Source organism: Balaenoptera physalus (assembly GCF_965194825.1).
Source record: "Balaenoptera physalus genome assembly, chromosome: 5".
Taxonomy (NCBI): domain Eukaryota; kingdom Metazoa; phylum Chordata; class Mammalia; order Artiodactyla; family Balaenopteridae; genus Balaenoptera; species Balaenoptera physalus.
Window position 1 is genome coordinate 141,856,783 of NC_138884.1, and position 18,499 is coordinate 141,875,281.

The window sequence follows — 18,499 nt, forward strand, 5'->3', positions numbered from 1 at the left end:
ACTGATAGATTAACTAGGTCTTCCAGTAAAATGTAGAGTGGTGAGAGAGATGACATCCTTGTATTGTTTCTGATATTAGGGATAAAGCATCTGGTTTCTCACCATATGTTTGATGTTAGCTGTAGGGTTGTAGAAGTTTTATTTCAAGTGGAGGAAATTCTCTTCTACTTCTAGTTTTCTGAGTCTTGTAAAATCATCAATGGGTGATATTTATTTTTTATATTATTAATTCAATGGGTTATATTGATTGTTCATTGTTGCTATAGTGTTGATATACAGCCTTGTATAAGTGGAATAAATTCCACCTGGTCATGGTGTATAATTCTTTTAATCTAGTGTTGAACTCAGTTTCAGTATTGTCTGGAGGATTTTTGCACTTCTTTTCATGAGAGGTGCTGGTTTTCTATTAGCCTTTCTTGTAATGTCTTTATCTTATTTTGGTGTTATGAGAGTAATGCTGGTGTTGCAAAATGAGTTAGTAAGGGGTCGCTTTGCTTTTATTTTTTGGAAAAGATTGTGAGGAATTAGTATCACTTCTTCCTTAAATATTTGGTAGAATTTACCAGTGAAAGCATATGAGTTTGAGGCTTTCTTTTTTGTAAGGCTATTAATTATTGGTTCAATTTCATGAACAGGTATAAGTCTACTGGGATTATCTATTTCTCCTTGTATGAGTTTTAGGTGATTGGGTCTTTCAGGGAACTAGTTCATTTCATCAAATTTAGCGTATTTGTGAACACAGCGTTGTTAATAGTATTCCTTTATCACTCTTTAATGTCCATGAGATCAGTAGTAATGAACTTCTTTCATTTTTGATATTTATTTGTGACTTCCTTACTTATTTTACTGGATTGCAAAAGTAGAGGTTCAGATTTTACTTTCATTCATTTCCTCATCGATTTCCTGTTTTCAAATTCATTGATTTCTGCTGTTTTTAAATTATTTCTTTTCCTTAACTTAAAATGGTCTTCTTTCCAAAATTTCCTAAGGTGAATGCTTTAATTATTGATTTCAGATCTTTCTATTTTTCTAATATATGTACTTCTAAAGCCTTAGAACTAATTTCCTATAGAGTTTGACCTTTTATTTTATGTTTCATAAGTTCAAATATTTTTTAAAAGTTTTAACTGAGAATTCTTCTTTGACTCATATACTATTTAGAAATATGTTATTTAATCTCCAGATATTTGGGATTTCCAACTGTCTTTCTATTATTGATTTCTAATTTAACTCCATGTGATGAGAACATACTTTGGTTTCTATTATTTTAATATTTTAAGGTATATTTATAGCCCAGAATGTTTTCTTAGTGAATATTGCAACTGAGCTTGAGAAAAATGTGTATTCTTCTGTTTGGGGGTGGAGTATTCTATAAATGTCAATTAGATTATTTTTATTGATAGTGCTGTTTAGGTCAGCTATATCTTTCTTGATTTTCTGCCCGCTTGATCTATGAATTATTGAAAGAGAAAAGCTGAAGTGTCCAACTATAGTGGTGGGTTTGTCTATTTCTCCTTTCATCATTCTATCAGTTTTTGTCTCACATATTTTAATTCTGTATAGTTATATAGATGCACATTTAAGATTGTTATATCTTTTGGGAGAATTGACAGATTGACCCATTCATCATTATGCAACACCCCTCTTAATCTTCCATCATTTTTCTTGTTCTCAAATTTGTTTCATCTGAAATTAACATAGCAACTCCAGTTTTCATTTATTACTGTTAGCATGGTAAATATTTTGCCATTCCTTTACTTTTAACTAATGTGAGATTTTACAATTAAAGTGGAATTTTTATAAATAAGATATGATTGGGCCTTTTTTAATCCACTCTGACAACCTCTGTCTTTAATTAGTATATTTATAACATTCATATTTAGAGATTATCGATATAGTTAAATAAACATCTAAAATGTTTGTTACTGTTTCTTCCTGCATTTTTCTATGTTTCTGGCATCTGTTACTTAAATTGGGCCTTTTATATGGTTCTGTTTTATCTTCTTTCTTAGCATATCAATATCCTTTTTTTTTAACATCTTTATTGGAGTATAATTGCTTTACAATCGTGCATTAGTTTCTGCTTTATAACAAAGTGAATCAGTTATACATATACATATGTCCCCATATCTCTTCCCTCTTGCATCTCCCTTCCTCCCACCCTCCCTATCCCACCCCTCTAGGTGGTCAAAAAGCACTGAGCTGATCTCCCTGTGCTATGCGGCTGCTTCCCACTAGCTATCTATTTTACGTTTGGTAGTGTATATATGTCCATGCCACTCTCTCACTTTGTCCCAGCTTACCCTTCGATATCCTTCTTTTTGAACATTTAGGTGGGTGTTCTAGAGTCTACAATATACATTTTTGCTAATATACATTAATCTTCAAATAATGCTATACTGTTTCACAATTAGTGCAGGTACTTTATAACAGTATTCACAATTCTTCTGCCTTAGTCCTTATGATTTTGATATTATTCATTTCACTAATACATGTTAAAAACTCCAACACATTACTATTTCTTTAAGCAAAAACTTATCTTTTGATCAATTAAGAATAAAAAAATAAAATTGTATTTTACACTTATTCATTCTCTCATGTTCTTTCTTTATGTAAATCTTTTTTCCCTTGAAGCAAGAACTAAATATTAAGTGAGACTATTTTCTTAAATAACTTTGAAGATAACTTAAATATGAAATAGTATAAAGTTATCTTCCCTCTACAGAAAATTTAAGCAATGCATCTTTGAATCTTTTACCTTTTATATGTTTATTTATTATTATTAAGAAATATATTCAAATATATTTACGGGAGTCAATTTTTATTCTTCACATAATCAAAAAGTGTTGCTCTGATTTGGTGAAAGCATAGGTTTTATTAAAGGTGTTAAAAAATAGACAGAAGGTAAAATGATGTTTACACCATGAGAGATTAATGGTTAGACCTCAGGACTTTACTTTCTTACACATATCTGTCACAAAGATATGCAGGAATAGAGGTGGTGTTCTCTATGTCTATCACAGATTTTCTAAGCAAGATGTTCCAGGACTTGTCTATTGTCTGCTGTTCTAAATAAGAAAATTGTAGCCAGTAAAGATTTTATCCTTTGAGTGTTCAGGTGTTTGTGGTTTATCTCTTTTCTACATTTGGAATTTCCAATTTCGCAACCCATTTCTCTCTTCTCCTTGGAACTTAAAGTAATGATCATTAAAAACAATGACTTGGTTTCTGTATTTGAAAAGAATGGTTTGGATGAAAAAGAATACACATTAAATTGGGGATGGTTTGGTCTTTTCACTAAGGCAGAATTAAATTAAAAGTACCTCTCTTTGTAACCCAAAATATATTTTGGCCCAAGTTTAATTTATTGCCATTCTTTTTTTTTTCCCTTATGAATTGTCTCGTCAGCAAATTTGAAGGCAATCCTGTACTTTACTCCGAAACAGCATAAGCCCTCTGTCATGTTCACATCTGTATTCTGGTTTTTTGCCAAGCATTCTAAGTAAACATTTGTAAAAACTCTCTCCCTGAGATATGATGGAATAGTTGGATGGCACACAGTGGCTGGAGATCTCTGTTTCTCATTAAATACCTTTGTATATAACATCACTTAGTTTAGTCATTGTTTTTCACGATGTATTTTGTCATGAATTGTCACCCTCAGTATTCTTTTTTTGTTGTTGAATGTCTCCATGGGTCATGAATGGGATACTAAGTACCAGACAGTCTGACTCCAGTAAAGCAGAAAGCTTTTATAAGAGGATTTCTATTTACTGCAAGGATTTCTATTAGTGCATGATGGCCAAATAAAAATATGCACCCAGCAACAATAATAGTGTGTAAGGTTGTAGCACATTACACTAGACTAGACACATATAGAATACTTTTACAAAAACAGTGATTTTTATTTGTTAATATCAATTTGTACATTAATAATATAAAGGAAAATAAAAACATGCACATCAAACCCTTGATTTATAGTTTAGCTAAAATTTTTAAAAAGTTAAATAAAGATTCTTTTGTCATAAATAGTTATATATTTTCAAATTCTTAACTTTCATAGGTCAACCTTATGGATTAATATTAAGCCATTCAGATATTAATTTATGTTTTTATTTGGATGAAAAGAGACTGAACGTATAAATATTAGAAAGTTTGGAAATCTATTTCTACTTAATACTTACTGCTCTTAATTTATCATGTGTACACTGTAGCTTCATACACATAGCCTACATTTCCCATTGCCTCAAATAACACTTATTTTTAATTTGTTAACCTATCAGTTCCATGAGGACTCTTAGGAAATATTTAGTTTTATAAGATGGTAGATTCCCATAAAAAATATTTAATGATCTGAAAAAAATATATAATAAAAATCACGGAAAAACAAGTACACTTTAAGGCTGATTTGGTGTCATACGGTATCATACTATATTGTTACACATATCAATATTTATGTAAGAGGGGAGCTAAATGATTCTATGGCAAAATTCCAATAATAATCATTATCTCTGTACTTTGTTACAGAAAAGAGAGGTTGAAAATTCATTAAAGCTCTGTACTGATGTTTTTTGCAATATATTAGGATTATAGAAATTTACTATAATATTTTATAATGGTTTGTGTTAAATGAATAGCCTAGATATTTTCCCATACCCTTTATCCACTTCTTTCATCTCTTCTCTGGATAAATAATGTATTAGTCCGGGTTCTCCAGAGAAACAGACCAATAGAATGTGTGTGTGTGTGTGTGTGTGTGTGTGTGTGCGTGTGCTGTGTGTGTTCTTAAAACAATGTAAAGTGTAAAGAAAGATTAGCTCAACTTGACGTAGATAATAAAGGGCCGTTATTGTCTATGTTTTAATGCAACCACTTACCTAAGTTGCTTTTATATATTTGTAATGGAATCGCCTTGTGGGATTATGGAATATGGCAAGTCTGAAACCTGCAGGGTGGGCTGACAGGCTAGAGAACTGTTAAAGTCCAAAAGCCATCTGCTGCAGATTTCCTTTTGCTGGGGGTGGGGTGAGGGGAGGATAGTCTTTTGTTCTATTCAGGTATTCAACTGATTGGATGAGGCCCCCCCCACATTATTGAGGGCATTCTGCTTTACTCAAAGTCCATTGATTTAAGTGTAAATCTCATCCAAAAACACCCTCACAGAAACATCAAGAATAATATTTGCCTAAATATCTGTTCACCATGGCCTAGACAAGTTGACACATAAAATTAACCATTCCAAGTACATTTGTATATTTGTGACTATACAATGAACCAGTGGATTCACCAATTGCCAAAAAGGGGGGGGGGAATAAACACAATGTGCTATGATATGTCTTCTTTTTTCCCAATTTTTAGAACAGTTAGATCCATCTTTTCTCTCATTTCACACAAGATGCTTTGTATGTTCTTAAAAACATTTATAAAGTTAAAAGAAAGATGACCTAATTATACTTAGCTAATAAAGAGTCATTATTGACTAGGTTTTAATGCAGGCACTTACCTAAGTTGCTGTATCACACAAACTCTACATAAACTGTAAAATCTCTTCTCATATAAGCTATATGGTACTATTCCATTTTAGTTCAGAAATGTTTCTGATTAAATTTGATAGAGTTATTTCTCAAATATTTTATTGTCAAGAAAGATAAACAGTTTGAGTAAATTTGCAGGATCTGGATATTAGTTTGTTCCAACATGTTTGTAATCATTACCACATTAGGGAAAATGGCAATTGATATGAAGTTGAGAATTGATAGTTGTGGGGAGCTGTGGATATCTAAATCCTTGTAAATATATCTCTTCTTACATTTTTGTCTTACACTTGATGCTGAGTGTTGATTAGATGTCTTAATATTTCCGTTCTTTAAATAACAAAGAAGTAATAGCCTGTTGTAATAATTGCTTAAACTGTGCTGTTCAACATCCATGACCACATTTAATTTTCAAAAAGAAAGTGTAAGACTTGATGTAAGATACGGCAGTTGGAATCACTAGGACACCATTTAAATGGGATATTTTTAAGGCATATTGGACATACCTCACCTTCATGGCTAGGAAAGATAAGGGAAGGCATGAAAAAAGTAGATCATCCATTTATCTGGCAGTATCTAGTGTAAAAAATTTGTGGGAATTGACATACTGTGTGTTGGGTAATTGGTGGGGAGAATCTCACAACTTTTCTGAACTATTGAACTAGGCACAGTTTGAAAACAGCAGAAGGCATAGAAAGTTAGGGATGAGAGTGCTGAGAAAAACATAATATTTATTGGTTTTACCTTATAGCAATGCTGCCTGTAATTCCCTGAATTAAATGTAGGACAATATACTCTCTTCACATAAAAGAGAAAACCGAAACTAAATGGCACTGTTTGAGGCTTGAACTATAAATAGCTTCAGTCCTTATTGTTGCTTCATTTTTTCTGGCCCTGGGATTGGTGACTAAGGCAGAAGATATATGGTGAATATTATTTCATTTTGCATTATTAGGCTAGTCATTAGATCGTCCTTTGAATTACCAAATGTCTCGCAATGCAGAGAGTAGAGAAACCACTATACTAAGCAATAAATCAAACTAAGTGTGTAGAAGCCCGGATCGACCAATTGCAAGGTGGAGATCTTTGGGAATTTACGTAATTTAACTAAACTTGGGCTTTCTTCTCTGTAAAATGTAGTTCATAATAATATGAAGATTAAATTAGATAAGTGTGGGAAATGTTGGTGCTTTGTAGTGTTAGGCTTTTAACAGTATTTATTGAGACCCTAGCTTCTAGGAACAGGACATACAGTAGTAAACAATAGAGTCAAATTCTGTGCCCTTGGGGAGCTTTCATTTCCTGGGGAGGCATGGGGATAAAAATAAGCTAATAGACAATTAAATGCATGATAAACCCAATGACAAGAAGTACAATGAACAAAAATAAAGCAGGGTAAGGGAAATGGGCACAGCTGTCTCCAGAACTGTTGTGTGTGTTTTGTAGGTAACTGACTATTTTATGTGGGGTGCTCAGGGAATACTTTAATGATGAGGTGTGGTTTGATGAGATGTAAAAACCCAAAGAGAGGAGAGTGAATAGGATACTCAATAACCAACAAAGAGACCAAGTGCCTGGAATATGGACAGCAAATGAGAGAGCAGGGGATGAGGACAGAGCCACCAAGGGATTAGAGAATGTTGACCTTACAGGTCACTCTCTGAGGGCCATGGGCAGCTACTAGAAGCCTTCGATGAAAGACACCATCTGGTGCACATTTTAAGAGGCTCACGCCAACAGCTCTACTGAGAATAGGCTGAAGAGAAGAAAGGGCAGACACACGCCCTAAGCGCTCACTGTCATTGTACCACTATCATCATTTAAAATACTATGCATTCAACACTCATTTCTTTTATGTAACGTAAATTAAGGTGATGCCACAATATAAAATGCCCTCTCATGAAGAGTAAATTAAGCTTTATTTGTTCATTTAGCATATTTCTCCTCTTTGTTCATACTTTTTCCCATATTAAAATTTCTACTTTTAGTAGCAGCTGTAGCAACAGCAGCCAAAACAGTGATAGAAGTGGTAACATTTCTATGTGATTTTTCATATGTTACTATCAATGTTTCTGTAGATTTCTTATCTCTTTCGGCAAATGAGCTAGATAAAAAGAAATCTTATCAACTCATACTTCTGATTTCATCCATTGTGAACCAACCAAAACAGTACTTCCCTCTTGTTTTCTCTTTGCCACTGTCTATATCCTTACAAAGCAATTATGTTTTTCAGGTCCTCTTTTTAGGCCACTGAGATTGTACAAAGACATCGGTGATTTTATATGCAGCAACAATGACTTCTATTCTGTCAAAATATATAGTTATCTATTTGTGTATTAGGAATGGTTAAGATTTTAGACCTAAAACATGTAACTTCGGTCCACTGGCAACAGTGAAAAGTTGTTTGCCATTATTAGTATACTTATTTAGCTGAAGATCAATAAATGCTCAATGATGTTTCTATATAGACTTAGTCTTAATCTGTGGCTTTCTAAAAACCATCTCCTGAGAATTTTCACCACCAGAATCAATATTCATGTCTACCCTCATGCTGACTGATTTATGTTGTGTTACGGATTGCACCCTAGCAACTTAAATGCAGCCCATAAAGCAAGTAACCATCCATCAATGCACTAGACGTATTTGGAAAATTTACATTTAATTACTAACAGGAAGCCAGGTGGGAACAAAAGTAATTTGTTCTTTATTGTTATATTTATATAGCCAAATAGTAAAGAAGTAGACTCAAAATCGACTTGATTCACTCACTTCCAGGTGAGTGAATGCATAAGATACTAATATTCTTTACTAAAATACTATAGAAATGTTCGATGTAAAAGCAGCCAAAATGGTTGTGATATTTAAAAAATAGTCCACTAATTTGATTCCTCTTGGGCTGCAATTTGTACAACATGATTTGTGTATTGTTTTTGTATCTTGGCATGGGTTCACCCAATACATGTGCTCGAATTTCTTCAATATTTTTAAGTAAATTTATAACATGTGTGAAAGAATTAGCAACAAGTTTGAGAACATAAAATAGAACCAGTAAAGAAGCCATACAGTGTTTTATTTTTTAAAATCATTTCCCCCCCTCCCTCCTCCTTCTTTCCTTCCTTCATTCCTTTTCTTTCTTTTCTTCTCTCACTCTTTCTTTCTTTCTTTCATGGGAAGGCATGCTGTATTACATACGTTTTGTATAATAAGAATGAGAAACAAGAATATTAAGCGAAACTATTATACAATCTTTATAATTAGAGTTGCTTTGGGCTCAAATTCTGTATTATAATAATAATGGGTTTTTACATAAGTGAATAAAGCATAGAGGGTGTTGTGATTCAGGGGCCATCATATCTAAGCAAACAAATGAAAACAAACACACATGGGTTATCCTCTTAAAGGTCCAGCAATGATAGCATCTCAGAATAACATGCTTCAAGTTTGATGTACTATCTTGCTGGATGAGTTGCTGGATCCCCAGTGATGAGAATTTGATTGCAGGAATCAAGAGGGTGGCAGTAGATTTACCCTTCTGTCTTAGTCAGCCTGGGCTGCCATAACAAAATACCATAGACTGGGTGGCTTAGACAATAGACACTTATTTTCTCATAATTCTGGAGACCGGAAGTCTGAGATAAGGGTGCTAGCATGGTCAGGTTCTGGGGAGACCCTCTTCCTGGCTTGCAGATGGCTGCCTTCTTACTGTGTCTTCGCATGGCTTTTCCTAGGTGTGGTTGGGTGGGTGGAGAGAGAGTAAGCTTTCTGGTGTCTCTTCTTTCAGGGGCACTAATCTCATCACCAGGGGCTCATCCTCATGACTTCATCTAAACTTAATTATCCTTTGAAGGCAGAATCTGGGGGGGACACATTCAGTCCATTAACACCCTCTAAAAACTCCCTGTGATTCATTGTTTACTCTTTGGAATCCTGCTGATGCAGATTTTCAGTTCTATTACATAAGGAAAATTAACTAGAAATAACTGAGTCCTAATTAGTAGCTAAAAATCCTGCATCTCTGAACAGTGGTTCCTAGCGAGGCAGCTTTATTTCTCCTTCTCTGGGATACACAGAGAAGAGAATCAAACATCACAAGACAAATAGTTGAAAGGAAATAACAAGATTCTTTAATAAGTACTAACCAGGGTATTGCTTTCTTACATAAATAAATTAAAGGGCTCTCACAAAGAACATAAGACGAATAAAAGAAACGCCAAAGAAAAGAAATTCTGGAAAATGCCTGCTTTCTAAAGTGGACAGTTCCTTTTTGGTAATATTCTTCTAGAAATTAATAGGCTTCCAGGTAAGTCCAGCTATTCATTTTATGAGTACAACTGATTTGAGTAAATAGAGATAACTATAGTTTATTATAAGAGAGTACAGCCCCATTTCATTTCAGTGAACTTTAAGCATTTAATGTTCCTTAAAAATTAAAATGTTTATTGGACTATGAAAATAGCTAAATGTTTGAGTGTATTGATTATACATCTATGGCCAATTCATATTATTTAAGTTATGCAAAGCTTTTTTTCGTCAGGGTATATAATCCAAACAGACTGGCCATTCAAGAGACCATTTCTAACTTCTGCTTCAAAATTGTGTGCTAAACATAAGCTTTCACCTTCCTTCCCTCCCAAAATGCAGTTTAGCTGAATGAACAAAAGGAAGAGCGAGAAACCCATAAAGGCAATGGAAGTAGGAAAGCACATTGTCAACAGCCTGTCTTTTAATGGCACGCTAGACTGAGCTAGAATTCATCCTGGTGAAGTCTGCAAACCGTAGTGGCACAGGGAAGGATGAATGTGGCAGAGAGGGCTCTTCTTCTCAAAAGACCCCCAAGGAAATACGATATTTGTAGATGGCCAGGGCTGAGAATAGGAGAAAGGAAGGGGCCAAAGTTAGAGTAATTAATTGGATGGATGTGGAAAGTCTGGACCCAGGATTCCTTCACAGTTTTCATCCTGTCACTCTGTAGTCCCAGGTGTAACCTCATGAAGCGCTCTATAAATAAAGTGGTGATGCTCCTCCACATCTTCTTACTGTACGTCTACATGAGAGAAAAACAGGAAAAGGCTGCTTTGAACCTTATCAAAAATTATGGTAGAAAACATACAAAGGAAGAGAGAAAGTCTAAAAATAAAATGTATTATAGTTTACAAACCTAGATTAAATCTCTCTTACTTTTTTATTCACATGGCTCTGGCTATTTTCTTTAAGAACATTCTATTGGAGGCTCTGTTTAAATCCCCCCTGCCCACTTAACCACACAACCACAGCCAGGTAGTATAGAATGGAGAGATAGGTGTGGAACAGACTTTCAAAACTGAATAGAAATAATTTGCTTGCAATCAAGAAAACCAGTGATTTATTTATGTCTATGTGACTAATTAAAAATCATCAATCATTTGAAAAAAACAAGAGTGAACAGAAACAGAAAGAGAGAACAGAAAGAGAGAACAGAAACAAGAGAGAACAGAAAGAGTGAACCATGTGAATAAAATAACTGACTTGAGGAGAAGCAGAGATTAAATAGAAAGAAAAAAAATAAAAACCTCGGATTATTTCCTCAGGAGAGTCTGCAGAGAGTTTGAGGTACTATTTGAAATATCAGTTAAGATCAGTCACCAAAAAAACAGCATAATAGGAAAACAAGAAGCATTCTTGAAAAATGTGAGCATAATTGATATATGTGGAGTGTTAATTAAACTTGAGGAATGGTTATATCTGGCTTCTTATTTGGTGGGAGTTATAAATATTCTCAATTTTGTAAGAAAGAAATATTTAAATGTCATTTGAAATTTAAAATTAATTTCTGAAAGAATACAAGTAGTATATAAATCCTTTATATTAGTAGTAGAAAATATCATGAAATTTCAATCAGTTCTGAAAAGTAAAGGAAAAAGAAGCAAAAGGTCACAAGAAAGCTTAGCAAATAAGATATGTAAAGTATAATAGTGAGTAGAGACCAAATGTATCCAAAATATTAAATAGAATAACCTACTATTTTTAAAGATACTTTCATATTATTATTTTTTAAGTTTACATAATTTTCAGATACATATTTATAAAAATGATACAGGTTTTGAACATAGAATGACATAGTTTTTGAGCAAAGAATGCTAAATGAATAACAATATAAGAAATGGCACATAATCTGTGGCCAAGCCAAATATTGAAAAGATAAATTATGTATTATTTATGCTGCCAGCAGAAATATCATATATTCTTTATGCTGCAAACAATGCTACATTACTATTTATTTTTTTAAAAAGTAAATAACTGACTAAATATTATTGGGAGGAACTTCTGAGGCAGGAAGGTATTCTGCATAAAAGCCACATACGTAATAAGAGCTGCAACACTAAGAGTTTAAATGCCTGACATCTTTGTATGAAGGAGTGTGACTGGTCTCCCACCAAGAACCAGACAGGGTGTGCAAGGTTGTGTAAGGCACTGTCCAAATGTGGACAGCCTGGACAGTGAAAGCCATTATCAAAGGGACCCTGAATGAGTCTGAGAAGCAAAGCCAGCCCTGGATTGTGCTCACAGCAGTGGCTCCCCCAGCCCTTGCCTATTTGCTTATAGCAGTGAAATCTCTTCTCCAGGCCCACTGCCCATAACTTGCTCTCCACTCAGCTTTGCACCCCTTAAACCCTTGGGATTCTTAGTTAACCAAAAGTCAGTCAAAATGGTCCCAAAAGACAATTCAGAAATTCAAGTATTGGAAAATTAACAGTGATGTGTCTTTTTTTGAACCCAGAGCTCATAGTAAGTCTATGCAATAGTTACAGGTGGAATTCAAGTTTCAGAGTAATGTTTTAATTACATCCTTAATGACCACATCTGCTCAAGTTTTATCTCTGGTATTCACTCGGGTACCCACACCTTGATATGTAAATTTCTCCTCTCTGAATACGCACTGCCAAAATGTTGAAGATATGTAAGGTGTTTGAAAAAACACTCTTGCAGTAAGGAACAAGAAAACCATTTCTATAATAAGTGTATATCCTTCACTCAAGTTTGTGTCTTCTTTATGACCATAGAGTGAATGCATTTGCTATAATTCCAAGTTAAAATTATATCTAGTCATTGTTTCAGCACACGCAAACAGTATTTTACGTGCTTAGTATGTGAGGAACATTATACATCGTGTATTTTCATACATAATTTTGATTCTCATAAAGAATTTGAGGTAGAATATTAGTCTCATTTTTAAGTTGAAGATTCAGGGTGTGAGAGGTTAAGGAGATTGCCAAGTTCTTACATCTACAAGGTGGCAGAACCTGAATTTGAACATATTTCAGTCTGCTGTCAAATGTATGCTCCTAACCACCTTATTATATTGCTTTACAAATTCTACTGTGAAAGGAGATTTAAGCTAAGCAAACTATTCTGCACCATGCAGCCTTCCCCTTTAGGGATGTTGCCCACATGCTTACGTTACTCAGAGGGGCGCTGGCTGACACAAGGTAAAGCAGATGGTGTAACTGTGCAATTAACTTTCTTCTGCTTTAACCTTCCTACTTTTTCCTTTTGCATTGACCAACTCATTTATTGGCCAAGAAAAACACAACAGCTTTTTGACGAAAAAGGCTTATCTTTGAGGGACCATCTGAGGAAAAAAATGAGAAAGGAAAGATTAGCAAATGTAAAGTCTTTGACTTTTTTTATACTGTTTGCTTGTATAATTTTTTTCAATTTAAAAAATTTAAAGAAAGTTACTTTGTATACATAGTAGTTCACCACCTACAGATCTTAGGAAATAGGTTCTCAATGTTTCAAGTATTTATGGATCTGCAAAACTAAAGTCCAGGTTAATATTTTATATAGTTTCTCATTGCAGCAAATTTTGGTGTAATGACATTAAATAACAGGCATTCTTTATATGAAGAGGCAGCAGGCTCAATGGCTAGAAAGTTTCTCCACAATGGTGAGGAATTTAGCATACTTATTTGTCTGAGAAGAAGATATATTTAATTATTTCTAAATTAAGATGGTATTTTATTTTTGTGAAATTATCTATAATGAAATTCCTTTTGTAGTAAAATAGAATGGAATTCCATAAATGTTTAGAGAATGGCAAGAAACCAGTTACAATTCCCTGTGAATGGAAAATTGAACTTGCACTTTCATGAAACTGTCTGTTGAAAATAAAACCATTAATAGAATAATACTTTCGTTTCATGACAAGCTTTCATCATTTTTACTGAATAGAACTAGGCTAACAAAATATTATGGGAATATTGATTCAGTTGGATTAGAAGAGCTAAAATAAAAACTGCCAGCAAATATTTTTCTTAGGTAAGGACTGATAGTAATCTTTACCATTAATCATATAATTTTGCCTTCTATTAGTTTTGGTAGTAACACCAGTAAAGCCAAGCATCTGTAGTTCTACCAATTAGTAAACCCTCATAGTATGTCCATTCTTACAGTCATGTGACATAGGAAATGCAATGAATATGGACTAGGTCTCTGCCAAGTGACCTAGGAATTCTTCCTATTTCCAAAAATAAGGTAAAACGTCCTTTTGTGAATGGTGATATCTAAACTGCATTTGTGGAATCTTTTGTTAACGCCTTCATTATTTTTGGAGCACATATCTCAAGATATGTAATCACCCTCTAAACTTCTTAACTCCTTCTCTAAGAAGAATAATGTAGGAAAGGTAAGGGGAAATTAAGTCTGACCCCGATCAGGGGCATGATGATTTTTAAAATATTTATTTTATCCTTTTTAAATTTTTCAGCATGTCAATTTCCTTCTAAATTAATTGAAGTTCTAATAAAATAGATACACCAGATATATAGCAACAAACTAAGAGAAACCTAAGTGCATAGTTTTAATTATATAATAGAAAAAAATATATGACTCATTTTTTTTCCTGAGGTCAAAAAAAAATATACGACTCATTTTTTTCTTTTTTTTCACAATTTTAAAAATACACTATTTTTAAAATTATGCAACAAAGCAGTGACTAAGTGCTTTGTGGGAAGATAAAAGCTATTTATCTGGAAGTTAAGATTGAGAAGGTAAACTTCTATAAGAAAAGTTTGCAGACCTGCAAATAAAATTTCTTAAAAATAAGTACTAATAAATATTTTGCTATTAGCTGATGTAATTTCCAACATTTTTAAGGGATTATATAGTGTACTATGTGTCATTCCATACTCTACTAATACTCACGCAAACCATACACATATATACACACAAAGTATAATTTTAAACATGTAATACATATATCTATACATTTTTTATGTCAAGATTATTCAAGTTAAACTTAATATTATTGCATTATATTTAGATTTAGATATTTAGATAAATATTCATTATATTTAGATTCATGTGTACTAAAAGTAAATGTATAATTTTGTGGGGCTGTGGATTTACTTATTTGCATCTGGTTTGTTTAAATGGAAATACAAAACAAGGGTAAATCTTCAGCATCAATGTAGTCTTTTATTAAGATCACTCTTAATAAAGGTTAGAAAACTCGTTAGTGTATGTTGAAGTTAGAAAGTGTGGTGGAACAGATCAAGTTTTAGTCTAGAAACCTTGTCTTAGTTCTAAGATAATCTTTAAATTCTTTTGGGAGAGTGGGTACCTTGCTTATTAGCCTTTTAAACCTTATATTTTACATCTTTAAGATCAGAGTGCCTGGGGTAGTTTCCATGTAATATCTTTCTTATGTTTTCAAATTAGTTTAAAATAATAGAATAATAATAGCAATAATCAGTTATAGTTATAGTTAACTATAAATAATGATTATAATTTCTAGAGATCTCATTCTGTGTCAGGCACTATCTAAGAATTTACATGTATACTTAATATAAGGCTCGGATCAACTCTGTGAGATGAGAAATACTACATACATACATACATACGATACATATGATAAATTACTTGTATCCAGAATATGTAAAGACCTTTCAAATGCAATTTTAAGAAAGCCAATTTAGAATGGGCAAGTGATTTGAACAAACACTCACCAAAAAATATAAACACATGATACATAAGCACACGAAAAATAGTCAAATATACTGATTATTCTAAAAAAGCAAGTTAAATAACCTACACATCACTTAAAATGGCAATTAAAAAGTCCAAACATACCAAAGGTTAGTGAAGATAAGAAGAAACTAGAATTTTCATTCACTGAGACAATCAGCTAGAAAAATAGTTTGACAGTTTTGTTAAATTTAATAATACACCTACCTACCATATGTCTAGCCATTCTACTCCTCAGTATATACCTATGAGATATGTAAGCATATGTCAATACTTTTGCATGAATATTAATAGAAGCCTTACTTATAATAACTCAGATCTTGAAGCAATTCAAATGTTCATCACTAGTTCAATGCATGAACAAACTGGTGTATCAGTACTTTGGAATATTACTCAAGAATAAAAATGAATACATGCTACAAGATGGATGGAATCTCAAACTAATTTTACTGAGTTAAGGAAGCCACAGCCCTCATAAAAGAATGGATACTATATAATTTCATTTTCATAAAATTTCAGAATATGCAAAATAATCTAAATAGATATGAAAAGCAGATCAGAGTATGCCTGGAGATGGGGAGGGGGTAGGAATAAAGAGGAAGGAAAGAAATACGAAGGCGCATGAGGAAACTTTGGGGGACAATGAATATGTTCAGTGTCTTTTTATAGCGAGGGTTTCACGGGTGTTTCCGTATTTCAGAACTTAAACTGTACACTCTAAATATGTGTAACTTATTGTATGTGAATTATTCTTTAAGACAGCTGTTGGAAAATTTAACTTCAGATGCATTAATTTCATGTTATTTTATAATACAGTAGAAAGTTCTGGTTGCAGTTCCAGAAGAAGTAACCCTGATTATATAAATTCAAAATGAACTCCTCTGGCTGACAGTACAAAATAAAATGTTGGAGTGAAAAAAATTAATACAGCCTGGGAATTTAATAATAGAAATTATTAATATTAATTTTAATTGTATTTAATTAATAATAATTATTAATAACAAGTAATATTTATTCATTATTTACCATGTTCTAGGCCTTTTTCTGAGATCATTCCATGTATATTATTCGAGTAATGTAACAAGCCACTGTACAGTCTTCCTCTGGAAATCTTGAAAAATTATCTTGATAGCCACATGGACTTCTGGATATTTTCCATGCCATAATTCTGCTGTTACCTGGAAAGAGTCTGGGTGAATAATATGCCTCTGTTATTTCCAGAGCCTGGTCCTATAGAGTCATGGCCACTCTCTTCCAAGATATAATTTACATATGGTCTGATAGGCAAGTGAACAAAATAATAATATTCTGAAATTTTTGTCTCTGTTCTGTGTCTGAAAACTTTTCATGCATGCTAGTTTTTAATATTTTTTTAGAGTGTAAGGAAAAAGATTGACTCTCACTGTCACAGTAGAAAGGGGTGGTAGTGGATACGTTGTAATTAGATATCATGACTGTTAGTCACATCAAATGTATACGGATTTAAGGCACATTTAACCGTTTGAAAGCAATTCTTGTCAAAATTCAAGAAGCTTAACCATTTACAAATTTCTCTTTTTATCTGTTCAGTCAATATTGTCTGAATCTCACCTCTAATGTTCTTGAACGTAAGGATAGGATCAATATTTTTATTTTGACTACTTAGCACCTGGAAAAGTAAATAACACATAGCACAAGCCCAGCGTATACTAGTTTAACTGAACTGAATTCAAAAGAGATAAGTCTCAACTTGCTCTAATAAATCTTTTCTTTGTCATTATATCCATTTTTGTCTCTGCCGATCCCATTTATTATCCAATATGAGAATTTTATGAGCTTTCATTAAGGAAGTCAGAATAAGATAGGAATATAGAAGGAATAGAATTTCAAGGTTGCTTCATGTGTAATGATTTTCATAAGTTTCCTAATTTCTGCTTTCACATTTCATATAATTTTATATTGCAAACATTATTCATCAATCCTGGAAGTTTTAATTTCCTGATTGAAGAGGTATCCTTTAGATCCTGTTCATACTTTCATATTTAACCAATACACTATTTACCCTAATTTTGTAAAAATTTAATTTAATCACTTTCTGTGCAATATCTTTGATCTTTGATTTAAATTTTATTTCTTTCAAATTTATGAAATGGTTATATAAATAAAGTGTATTTACATTAATCATTTATATCTTAATACTCTTTTCTAGTACAGAATGTCAAGTATTCACCTTTAATTTAAAACCTCTATAAGATGTTTCAATGTATTTATACTATATACTGCCTATGATTTTTACATCTTTAACATTTATATCACGTGATTATTTTGCCCAGAAGTTAGGAGTTCAGTTACTTTTCCAGAATATACTTTCTCTCTGTGTAAAAAAAAAATTTATTAGTGAATAAAATAATTCATTTATCAGAGAAAAATAATATGGAAAATATGCTTTTAAAATGCTCAGAGCTCAAAATTAAAAAGGCATATGTAAATATGAAATATAGAACTTATTATATTTTGTTAAGGCCCAATATATTTGTCAACATCATTTATAAAATTCAGACCATCATTCCAACTCTTATTCATAGTGTTAACTGTTGAATCAATGTTAAGGAGGTGGGATGACAAAGGTCTTCCTATATGTCATATGTTCAATATTAATTTCATGATAATAAAGTGATTAAAGAAAAAAATCCGTAATCAATATTGTCACACTCTAAACAAGAATGTTATCTCTGTTTCTTTTCTACCATACTGTCAAGATTACTGAGTGCCAAAATAGAAGTTGAAGATAGCACATGGTACATTACATTTTGGCCTGTCTACAACACATATATTTGAATTTTTAAAACATAACTCTTGAGCTGAAATTCACAAAAATATATTGGTTAATACATTTGTGATCATTTTCTAGTAAAATGGAATCCAAATGTTTAATACATTATGAAATTGTACTGACCAAAGTAAAATATTGATTCCTGACT

General features: G+C 32.6%; 1 long non-coding RNA gene across 2 annotated transcripts in view; it reads left to right on the forward strand.

Annotated features, from left to right (window-relative positions):
• LOC309661005 overlaps positions 1-18,499 on the forward strand; it is a 471,219-nt gene that overhangs the window by 142,164 nt on the left and 310,556 nt on the right. The gene's annotated exons all lie outside the window — the stretch shown is intronic.